At 40.2% G+C, this 14,798-nt stretch overlaps 1 long non-coding RNA gene across 2 annotated transcripts; it reads right to left on the reverse strand.

The window, feature by feature from the left end:
- Positions 1-3,143: 3,143 nt before the first annotated feature.
- On the reverse strand, positions 3,144-10,469 carry LOC111864539. 2 transcript variants are annotated; one of them, XR_002842814.2, is made up of 6 exons: positions 9,959-10,469; positions 9,482-9,615; positions 8,366-8,518; positions 5,677-5,757; positions 4,307-4,422; positions 3,144-3,803 (listed from the first exon to the last, which is right to left on the reverse strand). It is a non-coding gene; the product is annotated as an uncharacterized LOC111864539 (long non-coding RNA). The 2 variants fall into 2 exon arrangements; XR_002842815.2 differs by lacking the exon at positions 4,307-4,422 and having other exon boundaries at positions 3,793-3,803; positions 9,959-10,456.
- Positions 10,470-14,798: the final 4,329 nt, after the last annotated feature.

Below are 14,798 nucleotides of genomic sequence, written 5' to 3' on the forward strand. Positions count from 1 at the left end.
ACGCCTACATGTTTCGGCTTTTTAAAGCCATCATCAGGCAAAACAAATGATTACTATATTCAGGCACAATTAGTAATCATGCTCTTTGCATGAAGATGGCTTTAAGAAGCCGAAACATGTAGCTAGGTAATTTTAACCTTGACCGTTATGTTGTTGTGTTATGACAGACTCCAACAAAGAATTGTATACAATAACACAACAGGATGCACGGAAATGAAAAGTATTTGTGTTCCCCCATCTCAGCTACAAGTCCTTGAGGTAACTTTCCTGACAAAACTGGACAGCTGTATAATCATCAAGTTCCTTGGTGGGGACGTTGTGTGCTATAACACTGTGTTGTAGTCTGGCAGGCAGATACCAGGGTTCTGGTGAAACACACCACGCTGCAGTCTGATAGGTGGATACTAACGTTTCGGTGGAATGTGTGCCTCCATCGTTAGGATGACTCCAGATATCAGACATTTAGATTACGTAGGTACAGTTGTTTGAAGTCACAATATGAAATCAGGTCATCCACAAACAGCAGTTTCATTTGGCTCATGATACGGTATATGATACTGTGCTTAGGTTGGTAGAAGTTTAAGGACATTTCAGAGGAACACAGTGCCTTCAGCTTCAATTTTCCATCCTGAAGATGAAGTATGAAGCAAATCGAAAAGTCTTTGCCCCTATTTTTATTCAGCCACAATAACACACATACAGGGAAATCAAAGTACAGGCAGTGTTCTAAGCACCTTTCACTATTTTTCCACATAGTCACCACCCCGGTTCAGGCATTTGTCCCATCGCACCACTAATTTGGAGATGCCGCTGTTGTAGAATTAGGTTGGTTGAGAGTGGAACCACCGCCAGACAGCGGTTTTCGCATCGTCATCGGAAATGAACCTCTGGCCTACCAGGAACTTCTTCAGTGGACTGAACACGTGGTAATCACCGGGGGCGAGGTCTGCACTTACCGGTGCATGCTCCATAATCTCCATCCGAATGACTGCGGTCATGCCCAGGGATTCTTGTGGACATTATGGTTCTCCTCCATGACCATGCCAGGCCTCATGTGGCACACAGGACCGCCGCCCAACCACAGTCATTCGGATGGGAGATTATGGAGCATGCACCGTATAGTCCAGACCTCGCCCCCAGTGATTACCACATGTTTGGTCCACTGAAGAAGTTTCTGTCAGGCCAGAGGTTCATTTCCGACGATGACACAAAAACCACGGTCCAGCAGTGGCTCCGCACTCAACCAGCCGAATTCTACAACAGCAGCATCTCGAAACTAGTGGTGTGATGGGACAAATGACTGAACCAGGGTGGTGACTATGTGGAACAATAGTCAAAGGTACTTAGAACACTGCCTGTATTTTGATTTCTCTGTATGTGTTTTATTGTAGCTGAAAAAAATAGGGGCAAAGACTTTTCGATGTGATAGACTGTATGTAGTACAAGTCTACCTTTACAAAGCTGGCAGTACATTCCTCCAAACTGTTGGCTGACTCCTACCCACCTATACAGCGTCACTTCCAACTTTCTCATGATCACTGCCACGAATATCTCAAATCTTGCACTTAACACTGGTGCTTGCAGATGGCTGTACTTCCATTTATGAACAAGAAATATTGGCACACTACAGCCATACAGTAATTGTGCTGTACTGATAAAACTGAACTGTGATCAGTGCAGATGAATTACATTACATAATGAAATAAATTTCTCAGAGAGTTGTTTGAACAAGTCTTCATCACAGTAGTGAGTCTGTTAGGAAATCTGTACAAATTAATAAATGGCAAGTCTACCATTGCAACCATTTAAAGCTACGTCCTGATGATTCAGTGGCCCTGCATGGGCTCCAACTGCATGTGGCCACCTCAAGTTTACAGTGAAACTTTGAGTGCATACAAATATAGCACGAAATTTAAGCATTTTTATATCATTTTTCCTAAAGATGATATACATTTAAATACTACACCAAGTGAAACTATTTTATTGTACCTTTCCCAACAGGATACTGACCGATAAAGAAGCAAAATCTTCAGTTTCTTTTGATAGGTGTGTCATACCTTTTGTTTGAAAACCATTTACTGAAAAATTAATTACCTATGGTAAGGACGGATAGTGCTGACCATCAATTACCACAAGCAGGCTGCTCTGAGTGAGAATGTTACAAACTAAAATCAACTCCACACATAATTCCAACCTTGCAAGTAACCACGCTAACTGAACAACATATTCTGCATGCACCTAATGGAGTAGGTGTACATGCTTTAAATTATAATCCCTGTTTCATGATGAAATACACAAATGTAACAACTTTTGTAATAATGTGATTTCAAGTTAATTTCTATTAACAAAGACTAAAACATACCGAAACTGTCTTAAATAATTAGGTGGCTGGAATGAATGTCACTGAGGTTGTCAACTTACAGTTATATATTCCTGATATCAAGAAAAATGTAAGTTTGGGAACACTTGTAATCTGTCTTTGTACCTTCATAAGTGAAGATTAGCAACACATAAGGATTACAATTCAGACTTCAGATAATGTTTAGCATTGACTTATATATTCATTTTGGGTTCAAATCATTATCACCACCCCCACGAAGATGCCTTAAGATCAGTCTTACACAGTTTCCTGGCCTGATATTATTGGCCGAGTCTATGCGTCTTTCGAGTTTTCACATACCTACAGAAGACTCTTTTATCATCTGCATGTGGATTAAACACAGGAATTTTATAACCATATATAAAATTTGTAACCACTGTCCAGTGCAATTGATAAAAGTTGTTTTCAATGTTTCATCCTTTATATGTTTCAGTCAAAACGACCATCTTCAGAAGGATATTATCAACACTTATGGAAACTACTGTTACATGTCATAGATATATATGTCATATCATTTAACTAATATTAAGATGTACTTTGATTTATCAGAACATTTAAAATTATTACAAAAGTGTAAGGACAAGAAACCAAATTGGTTATAGTTTAAAACAAATACTGAACATAATTTGGCAAACAGACTAACTGTATTAATTTTTAGATGTTTTAACAAATCAATGTACATCTTAATATTAGTTAAAAGATATAACATATATATGTATGACATGTAACAGTAGTTTCCATACGTATTGATAATATCCTTCTGAAGATGGTCGTTTTGACCAAAACATGTAAAGGATGAAAAATTAAAAACAACTTTTATCAATCACACTGGCCAGTGGTTAAAATCCTTAGATACAATTACTAGTGCGACAGACCAGGATGAACCAAGTTACTTTTATAACCCATTACAAATGTTTCAGTGATATATCAGTGGTGCTTTACAATGATTTGCAGTAGACTGTACACTTTCTGATTCTGTTGCTTGTATAATTTTACAGCTTTTCATACTGGCCTACAACTGAACAAGGGTTTCTTTCTTCCCTTGGAAGGATACAATATTGCTATTGCAATCACGAAAGGCCAAATATAATTACTTCATGTCTGATTTAGCTTAGAGACTGTTCATCTGGCTCAAGTCCTATAAGCAAGCAACTAATCACTACAAATTGTACTTCCCAGCTTACAGGTGCCAACAGGTTACCTAAGGAAGCAGGAGAACCACTGTAATCATTTGAATGTGACATGAACTCTGTGGCCTTCCTTCCAGTACACAGAGGCACTGTCGGCAGCTGCAAGCTGTGTCTTACTTAAAAACAGAGATTATATTCCAGACAGTAAGAAACAATAAAAACACGCCAAAGTTCAGAGTTTGTGCCAGCATATTTCATGAAGAATTTGCAGTTTTGTTTTTCAGATGGTTGCCCTGAAAAAGAAAGAAATAAAGAAAATGTAGTAATGCTCATGTTAAACTTGAAGATCTCACAAAAACCTCACATGGTGGTTTTCTTTTTGAAAATGAAATTTCATATTCTGCATCAAAAACAGAAATTTTTAGTAAAGCTTCACAATACCAAGGAGGAAAGTCATTAATCGATCCATCATTAAAATGACACTTTATAGTGTACTGTCTACAAATTATAACAAGACAAGTGACATGCTCAGAGAAAAACAAATATTTACTTTGCAGCAGAATAATCACCATATGACATTATCGACATTACTATATGGCTTCCCATCTACTCAGCCTTTAAGTTAAAGCTATGAATTACTGTTATTTGCAATGTCAAGATTAGACAAATTTTGAATTTAGTTCACTGGTTTCATCAAGTAATCTGTGTTCTCGTGTCTCAGTCTGTCAGTTAATGAATACAATTTTTTTAATTAGAACTGGTTGTTCCCTTCAATGAATGCAGACAAAAAGCATACTCATGTTTGTTTACTGCCACTAAGGACCACGAATGGAGACTGCATTTCTTTCTGCTTCTGCTGTAAGAGACTAAGCATTCTAAGTGGGCATCTGTTGAGCTCATCTGTTTCATCAACTGGAAACAAAAAAAAAAAAAAAGAATTAATCTCCTTCAGATGGGGCACAGTCTGTTTGTCCTTACACATTCTGTAATATCTGCAACTCCTGTCACTGATTACCCTAACAACTGGCCAAATTTTAAGTTATTCTGCTGCTTGAAGTCATCAATTTCTCCCAATTTCCAACCCATGGTCTGTGTCTATGTCTACTAGCCCAGTGACAATTGAAGAAATATGCTGTGTTTTATGAGGAGGCTCCATCTCACTTGCCACAAAGTTGCAGTATTCGCTTCTGTCCCAGGACTGAAGCTACTGTGTATGTTTGTAGTCAGCACAAAATGAATGCACAAAAAGTGTCGATGCATATCTATCTGCTATGTGGAACCGTGGACGTGTAACGATAACTAAAATTTGCTTCCTTATGGGGCATTACTTCGAAATAGCATCAGATGGTTTCACAGTCTCGTGTGAAGCACATCCTTCTAAAGAACTTTCTAGAAGTTATTCAGCACATGTTTCGACCTATGAGGTCATCATCAGGTGTTATAAAATTATAAATTATAAATGAGGAAACTGCTGTGCTTCCATATTGCAGTTGTTGGTCATCACTAAGCGGTCCCTTCTATGCGCACGTATATATATAGTGGCTGATTGCTCTGCCTGCAGTGTTATGCAGTGCAAGAGGGACACACAGCATAACACAACAGGCAGAACAACCTGCCACTTCATATATACATGCGCATAGAAAGGACCGCTTAGTGATGACCAACAACCACAATATGGAAGCACAGCAGTTTCCTCATTCATAATTTTAAAACACCTGATAATGATCTTATAGGTCAAAACATGTAATGAATAACTTTTAGGAAGTTTTACAGAAGGACATGCTGCATGTGAGACTGTGAAACAATTTGGTACTAAATGAAGTGCAGCAGTGTGCTACAATATACTAAGTAAAGCAAAGCTATCCCTGTAACAGGCCGTAGAGGCCCATAGGGCTGTGAGATGTTGAGGTTCCCACATTTTCTAGACAATCAGCTCATCGATGGCAGTGAGGTTGTCAACCTTACGCAACGGCTGCACTTTAACTCCCATGAAAATTTCTGGTACTCATTTCTGTTAAGAGGCTGAGTCGACCCCAGGGCCATAGCGCAGCTGGAAGGATTAGGTCAATTGAAAAAAATCCAACGACTTCATCGGGACTTGAACCCATGACCTTCTGGCTTGTATTAGAAATAAGAGCTCATGATAAGATCTGGACTGATACTCACTCCTTCCTGTTCAGTTTTCTTCATTCGTTTCTCCACTTTATTTTGCCAGGTCCCTTTCCATGAAATTCATGAGACAGGTATCTGAAATGAGAAATAGAGACAACATTAAAGTCACTGAATTTTAGGATCTTACAGAATGTGGCCATGTTTCCAAGTAACACGTAAAACCCTTTCATCCTGAAGTTTCAGCCAGAAAAAAGGGTATGATCCATATATAGTTCAATGTGTTATTTTATAAAATAATAAAAATATGTAACATTCCGTTTTCTGACACAACTTACTCATACAGCCAATAACCAGAAATGGGCATGCTACAGCACATTAAAGTCGTAGGGACTGAAATGATTAACACAAAATATTTTAGACAGACTTGAAAGGATTCTGATGATGGTGTATACTGTACTTCTTTTGGCTTCATCAATGAAGAGGTTAACAAATCAAAAATGTAATTTTATGAATATTAGTGGTTCCACCACTCCTGCAAGTTTCGTTCCGGGGATTAGTCTGATTCCCGGAAGTCACCATGGTGGCAAGATTCTTTATCCATGCATATTAGGCATGCATTATCCAGTTTTTACTTTCATTTTTAACTGAATTCATGGAATTTAACCTATACTTCTGTTTCTTTACATAGTTGACAAGTGCATGCTTGGCACAAATTTTCTATCATGTTTTTATTGTGAGTTTATTCTTTTCTCCCACTGATGGAACCGGTTGTCGGTTGTTCATAGGTTGTTTTTCTACAGACTGGGGTTTGTCCAGTGATTGTGACTAGCTCTTTCTAACGAGCCCAAATGAGTAGGTTTATCCTCCCCTATCCACCTGAAGAGGGAGACAGATCCAGTCTCCAAAATGTCATGGTCTTTTGTCTTTTACATACCAGAGGATGGATGAAGTCCAAAAGAAGTACAAAATATTTTAATAAAAGTACAATGGGATAGTAATAATTTTGAGGCATGTTTCTTCCTAATTCATGCAACCTATCTGCAAAATGAACCATTCTGCCACATTCTATGCCTACACAACAAACTATATCAAGTACACGGTATTTACACACTCAAATGTCACAATATATTGGCTAGTTACAAACTGCCACAAACAGAATGGGAGAAAAGGAAGTCAAAACAACAAGTATATATCGAAATGTTCTACTGAAAGCATCTGAGTGGAAGACAATAATCTGACAGTAATCATGATAGTGCTGGTCAGCAGAGGGACCCTACAATTTAACATGTGCTTTAACCCATTGGGGGGGGGGGGTATCCTTTGTATTCCTGAAGCTCGAACTCTGGTAGATGTGAAGGCATCATCTGTGAGCAGAAACATCTGTACACAGATGCGAGTGGGGATCGAACTCAGAACCTTCTGAATGAGTATATCAGCTTACCCAAGCTTAAGGACCTAATTTAAGTGGCTCTAGTGTTGCTCCCAATTCAGTCACCATATTAATATGGCTGATGGTAGACAACTAAAAGAACATGTGAGTGGCACGATGACAATACAGAGTTTCACATAAATCCATCAGTAGGTTCCAAAAATTACCAATTCAAAATTACCTTGAGATAGACTGAAATCTGAACTGCTTACCCACCAGCCACTGTATAAATAATTACTGCACTGTAAAGTACTGACTGCACTGTGTAGGATTTGAGCTTCTGACAGCAGTGGCTTTGAAGACTTCTGTCATCTGGGATATAATGCCGTGTGGTCTGTCGAAAGTCATCAGACATTTTGCAGAAACATGTCGCCTCCATCTTAGGGTTGAAGAATAAATCAAGCAAGAAACCAGCATTGGCAGGTGACAAAGCCAAGCTTCCTACCTGCTTCATGCTGGCTTTTTGTTTCATTTATTCTTTGACCCTGAAGATTCAGGTGACATGTTCCCCCGGAAATTCGGATGATACCACAGAAGATACAATTCTTCTGACTATACTGATCATCTTGAAACTTCTTTGCCAAAATATCTTTTTAATATCATAGTATGCTTTAAAGTTACAGATCTATTAGAAACATACTCTCATTCTGCCAAGCAATGTACACCTGCCAAACTAATTCTGAGTTTGCAGTGAGAATACTGTGACGATTAACATTCAATTCACTTTGCAATGAATAAAATTAAAAGAACTATTGGTTTTTCATTTAGTCATGATCTGAGCTATTTATTCATCCCTATTTAAATTTCACATATAATTCCTAGTAGTGTCTTTTCTACCCTTGTATCATGCACATGGCACAGGGAGAAAAAAGAAATAAAATATAGGGGAAAAAAACTGGATTTGAGATTCTTGTAGAGATTACAAAAGGCACCATCTTCTGGGAAGTAACATCCTGTAAGTCCACTGACATTCCTTCAAAATGCTTATGGACCTTATCACTATACGGCATTTTATTCCAGAAGGTACCACTTGTCAAGAAGAAGAAGAAGAAAAAAGGTTCTACCATCTCAAATCACATTCATATTGTATAACAAGTGCTTTCATTTCTAGGATTTCTGTTGGATATTTCCAGTTCAGTAATTTATATATCCATTATCATGGAATTCAACTATAATTAAAATATATTCTAATTCTGTTGCAGCTGCAGTAAATAACTGTAGATGGGCAATGGACTGTATCTAGTCTTGACACATGCTAAATCAAAGTGCCTTGCCAAGTGTACACTTATCTGCGGATGGTTATATTGCACTCACAAGTAGTTCCTGAGTGTCCTCATCCCTGTTGCCAGCCAGACCATAAATGGGGATGTCACCCAACGTACGGCAGAATTCTGCGGTAGCATTCAGCACAATGGAACCACCTTCCGTGTTTCCTTCTGAGTTTCTCCCCAGTAATGACTCTGCCACCTACAAACATCACAAATCACAAGCAGTCAAATTATGTAGCTATACAGCACTCTGTTTTGAAGTATCCATAAATGCAAAGCTGTCCCTAGGCTTAATTAGTTATGCTCTAGATGGAGGTGAGTGGCCAGCTCCATGCCACTCCCACACCTGGGGAAACAGCCCCTGGTGCCTATTTGACAAGAGGCCATAACAGGTTTCAATAACCAAAATACAAGAAAGGATGACAGTATTAAAAAAGGTATAGCTCTCCCTGTAACAGGAAATGGAGGCCCATAGGGGTGCAAGATGTTGAGACTCCCATACTTTCTCGACAACTCGACAAAAAGCTCACAGATGACAGTGAGGTTGTCAGCCTTACACACAGGCCGCCCTTNCCCCCCCCCCAAGAATATTCCTGGTACTCATTTCTGTTAGAGGCTGAGTTGATCCCAGGGTCACAGTGTGACTGGAAGGATTCGGTCAATCTAAAAATCCAATTACCTCACTGGGAATCAAACCCATGAACTTTCAGTTTGTAGCACAGTACAAAAGGATGATGACATTACTTAAATGTGAAGATATGATTTATTGGTTTGAGGCCCACCACAACAAACTGTGAGACAAACAATTTAATAGCCCTCAGGTTAAATTACAATATAGTTTCCCTAGGATACAATGGTTTTGTACAGTGACCAAGAAGGGAACATGATAATGAACTTTACTACAAAGTTCTGTGCAACATTTTATAACTTGAACATATGGAGACACTGTGTACGAACTAAACATGGTACACAGCATTCTGTAGCTTGGGACAATTTCATCATCTCCCACCACCTATCCATAGGGCTGCTCCCCTCTTATGTCAGGGAGAAAAAACAGAGAGGCAGGTAAGGGGAAAATGGGGTTGACTGAACAAGAGAAATGATCCTTAGTACAGCCAAACATTTGTAAGGATTAAAAAGGAAATCTGCCAATGTGATGTACCTTTTTTACACTGTTCTTTGATTCTGTAACAGCATCCTGCAGCTTCAGTCTCCATGCTTTCTTCGGGGCTATCTGAAGCTCCAGTTTGCTGTCATTGGGCTCAATCTTGATGTTGGACAGTATCTCTTCTGACGCTGAAAGTTGTGTCCGATTATTAATAACATTCAAAACTGCTCCTGCACCACATTTCCTTTCATGATTTCACAACACACTTCGTAGCGGAAACTATATAGTATCAAATGGCTGATGTTTAGTAAATAATGTATTCAAAAGTCTTGGTGCTTGTCACCTGATTAAGGATACAAAGTCCAATCAACATTTGCTTGGTGGTATTGTGAAAACCCATGAAAAAACCTAAGTCAGGTTAGCCAGATGTTCCAGAGGAGATTCATGAACACAAGGACCCAGTTTCCCTAACCGCCCCCCCCCTTTTTATTTTGAGTTCGAACTGTGCACGTAACATGAGTCTGTACTTACGGTACGATTGGGCGTGTTTATCTCTTCTTATAGCAGTTCAATAATTTTTTGTGCTGATCTGGGTTCTATTTTAAATTTATGACAACAAGCACTCGTTACCTCACTTGTTTTACTATCATTGATGAAACCTTAAGTGTCATCATCCTTAACCACTGAACGATCTGCCATTTTAGATATCAATACGAGTGATGATGAGTGATGATCGATCTCTCGGGAAGATCTCTACGCTCTCTACCGATCTCTACATTCCGAATCATGTCCAAGTCCAAGAAACATCGTGGTCGTCTCTTCGGTCTCTTCTTCTGTCTCCATGTAACGATATCAGAGCCCTGAAGCTCTTGAAGCTCTTGAATCTTATGATCAGACTGTGTATTTGTCTGCCTACGTGCCATTCAGTCTACATAGTCCAACTTATGAGAGCGTCGTAAAGGTCGTAAACGTCATAAATAACCCAGAAGATTACCGAAACTGATTTGGGGACCCGGGACGTTTTGCTACACTTGTACTACTGTATGTCGCAGTAACATTGAAGGTTTGACGGCAATGAAGATTTAGATTCTAGTTTCCTGAGTCTACTAGGTGGCTACCGACATTTCTGATGATCCGGCCTCCTCGATCTACACGTTGAAAATCGACATGGAGGCAGCAGATCGTGTCAGAAGGTCGTAACCTCTTACTGCACCACGCGTTGTCATCACCCCAAAAGCCTCAGTCTGAGTCGAAGTTTGTTGTTGTATTTGAAGTTCTCGCAGCAGTAGTATGTAACGCTATGTAATCTAGTAGAAGTTCATTGACTTTTCGTGCAAATTTAATACTTTCATCTTCAGGGTCGAAGAGTGAGCCGAACGAGAAGTAAGACTTCACTTGCCGCTTTATTTGTACTGGCTACTTACGTATTTGGCTTACCCTTCGACCCAGAATACGGAGGCATTATGATCCTCCGAAACGCCGGTGAACTTGTACTGTGTTACACAGCGTTACATACTGTTGGTTTTTTTTTGTTACGTCATATTCGGTTAGCTCAGCTCAAAGGGTTCAAAGGGTACCTAATGATGCTAATGATATTCTTCTTGTTTGCCAAAGTTTCAACTAAAACTTTCTGCTCGTGTACTAAGAGACAGAGAGATGGTGAACGCGAGCTAAGCTACCGACGCCGGCATTACTACCTAGAGAGATTTTGATCACTGTTACAGATGGCAGTGACATCGGAGAATTCTTGTAAAGTCTACGCTCCCAATCTCCGAATCAATCCACGGTAACCAGTTTGCGAGGTGGCGCTTTTTGGATTTAAGGGCGGGAGTTTTCAATACTTTAAATTTAAAAAAATATAAAAAAAGCTAAAAGGTGCGGGATTCTGTGACATCTAGAGAAGCAGTACTACATTGACAAAATGTACGAAAATAAAATTTTGCAATTTTCAGTGAACTTGTACTGTGTTACACAGCGTTACATACTGTTGGTTTTTTTTTTTACGTCATGTTCGGTTAGCTCAGCTCAAAGGGTTCAAAGGGTCCCTAATGATGCTAATGATATTCTCCTTGTTTGCCAAAGTTTCAACTAAAACTTTCTGCTCGTGTACTAAGAGACAGAGAGAGGGCGCAACACGAGCTAAGCTACCGACGCCGGCATTACTTTGAGAGATTTTGGTCACTGTTACAGATGGCAGTGAAATTGGAGAATTCTTGTAAAGTCTACGCTCCCAATCTCCGAATCAATCCACGGTAACCAGTCTGCGTGGTGGCGCTTTTGGGATTTAAGGGCGGGAGTTTTCAATACTTTAAATTTAAAACAATATAAAAAAGCTAAAAGGTGCGGAATTCTGTGACATCTAGAGAAGCAGTACTACATTGACAAAACGTAGGAAAATAAAATTTTGCAAGCAAGTGAGAATGAGTGTATTAATAGAATGTGTGTGTTAGTCCTTACGAATTTATAAGAAGAATTTTAGTGATTTTCCTGATGGAAAGAAATTAAGTTGTTGATATACAGAACAAAGTGTTCAGTCCTCACCATTAATATGTCGTTAAGGTAGTTTCATATACTGCGTGTTTACCACTTGTCTTAACGAGCGAAGCAGGACACACGCTATTTTAGCAAATGAACAAATTGCTGTGCGTTTCAGCTGTAGTGGTATAGTATCATATCGTCTTTAGGGGAGAATATTCTCTACGTATGCATACTGATTGGGTAATGCGCATCCAAGAAAGGAATTTTTATTTAAGGTAGTGGAGCAGAGAGTCAGCTTGAACCACGCAATCTGTGTTCATCCTTTTCCTGACAAAAATTTAGGAAATACATTGTAATATGGGGGCACGCTGTAGCGTAGTTGGTTGAGGTACTATGCTACAAGCCGGAAGGTCGCGGGTTCAAGTCCCGATGAGGTCATTGGATTTTTTCACTTGACCTAATCCATCCAGCCGCACTATGGTCCTGGGGTCGACTCACCCTCTAACAGAAATGAGTACCAGGAATATCCTTGGAATATCCTTGGGGGTAAAGGGCGGCCGCCGCATAGGGCTGACAACCTTGCCGCAATCTATGAGTCGATTGTCTAGAAAATGTGGGAACCTCAACATCTCACAACCTTATGGGCCTCCACGGCCTGTTACACGGATGGTTTTACTGTTACTTTGTAATGTATGATTCTGTAAGGCATTATATGATTTTTATTGTTTGTTGGCAGTCCTTGAGAAATGTGAGAGAAGAAACTGCTCTTCAGAGGGATAAAAATTGTCGAGTTTCTGCGTGGGCAAGCGCCATGCAGTGTCGTCCTCCCCATCTGCTTCTTCAGCTGCACACCGCCTATGAGGAGCCATTGCTTCAGAAGTAAGTAGAGACAAAACGTCTATCAGTGGTATTATATTTATTCAGAGATCTGCAGACTATGTATAGCAGTAAAAGAATAGACTACCCTTACCTGAGAGTAATCAGTAGGATGGGATGGTATGGATTGGATTGATCTGGCTCAGGATAGGGACCAGTGGAGGGCTCTTGTGAACACGGTAATGAACCTTCAGGTTCCAAAATATTCTGGGAAGTTCTTGCGTGGCTGCAAAATTGGCGGCTTCCCAAGAAGGGCTCAGCTCCATTAGTAAGTAAGAAAGGAAGTATATATATCCTGTATAAATTGATATAACTTCCACACGAGACCCTCCTCTTGCCTACTTTTTAAGAAAACTTTGAAAGGAGCAAATTCCTCAACAGAGGTAATTTGGTTTTTATTTTCACTCATACTTTTAGAAATGGCTCCCAGATATACAGGATGTTTCACGACTTTATGGCATAACTGCAGGAGGTGATTTCCTAGGTCTTTGTGATCAAAAAAGTTCATATAACCATGTGTCCGATTTTGGACGATTACGGAGTTATGAGCGTTTTTTCATTCCCGTACACGCCCTCGTATGAACCGTGTCTGTCAGCTGGCAGGTCGCTATTTTTAGCCAGCTACATACAGAGCGTTCTCGTTATCTCGACACTTGAGAGCGGAGTGGTTTGGTATGTCCGGCGCGGTTCACAACCGAGCGGCAGCCTGTGTTGCGGCCGGCGGTGACATTTTCGAAAATCAGCTTTAAGCACCAATCAATTCAAATTAAAGGTAATTTCACGAAGTTAACTTTACATTCATACTTTAAATGTATAATGTATTATGCTGGTTTATTATTTTGTCCCGTTTATTGTCAGTAATCGTTACCTTCTATTGTGAGTTTAAAACGGTGATAACTCCGTAACCGTTCAAAATCGGACACATGTTTATATGAACTTTTTTGATCACAAAGACTTAGGAAATCACCTCCTGCAGTTATGCCCTAAAGTCGGGAAACGCCCTGTATAGGAACTCTGGAGAAGCCTCTCCCTTGTGTTCATACATATATTGTATATGTAGTATGAACTTGATTTTGCGTAGCTTGTATCGAACGAAATCTCTGGATTGCCTACAGTCCGCCGAGGATTCGAAGCAGATACCTACCGAATACATGACGTGAACTGAGTACCGCGGAATACTATGCACTTCATGGCGTCGAATGTGAGACATTAAGAAGTCGAAGGCTGCGCCATTGCTCAAGCGATTAGTCGTTGGCTTCCCACCGCGGCGGTCCGGGTTCGTTCCCGTGTCTGGTCAAGTTGGATTTCTGGTGGATAAAGTGGTGCTGGGGCGGATTTTTTCCGAGTACTTCGGTTTCCCCTACCAATTTTCATCCCTCCAAATTCACCATCATCATAATCACCCGGGCCAGGTACAATAGGTCAATCAGTGGCCGCCGTGACGAGTGGACCCAGCTGGACTCCCCCCTCCCACTAACCAAATTAAAAAAAAGAAGACGAAGAATGAATGGCGAAGGGAGAAAGAAAGAGAAAGTAAAGGGACAAGAGAGAATCAGCGTAAGCTACGGTGGGTACTTGAAGTGCATTCGTTTGGGTCAGTCCATCAAACAGAGGTAAACACGTTGGTAGTTAAACGTGACATGAATTTCTTCTTGGGAGATTTCCTTAGCCTTGTTTCTCACGTTCCAACTCCCTGCGACAATTCTGACTTGCAGGATTTGTGCGCCTCACAGCGCTGCTGCATGATATTTGATCTGAAGAAACGTATAGACTAGCGATAACCCCACTCAAGGCTTGCAGCAGTGGTGGCTAGCCTGGGTAGAGCGACAGGGTGGAGGGAGGGTTGTACGCCTGCATCTGAGCTCGTCTTTCGCTTGCTCTGCTGAGTTCGCTGTCACTTGATCTGTTTCTATGCAAAAGTGTAGCTGCAGCTGCCCCTTTTTAACATACTTTCCTTATCTTAAAAAGAATGAAAGTAGGCATATGCGATCTCCATGCTGTCTGTGTATCTTCCCCG

Source organism: Cryptotermes secundus, unplaced genomic scaffold (assembly GCF_002891405.2).
Source record: "Cryptotermes secundus unplaced genomic scaffold, Csec_1.0 scaffold1290, whole genome shotgun sequence".
Lineage (NCBI taxonomy): Eukaryota > Metazoa > Arthropoda > Insecta > Blattodea > Kalotermitidae > Cryptotermes > Cryptotermes secundus.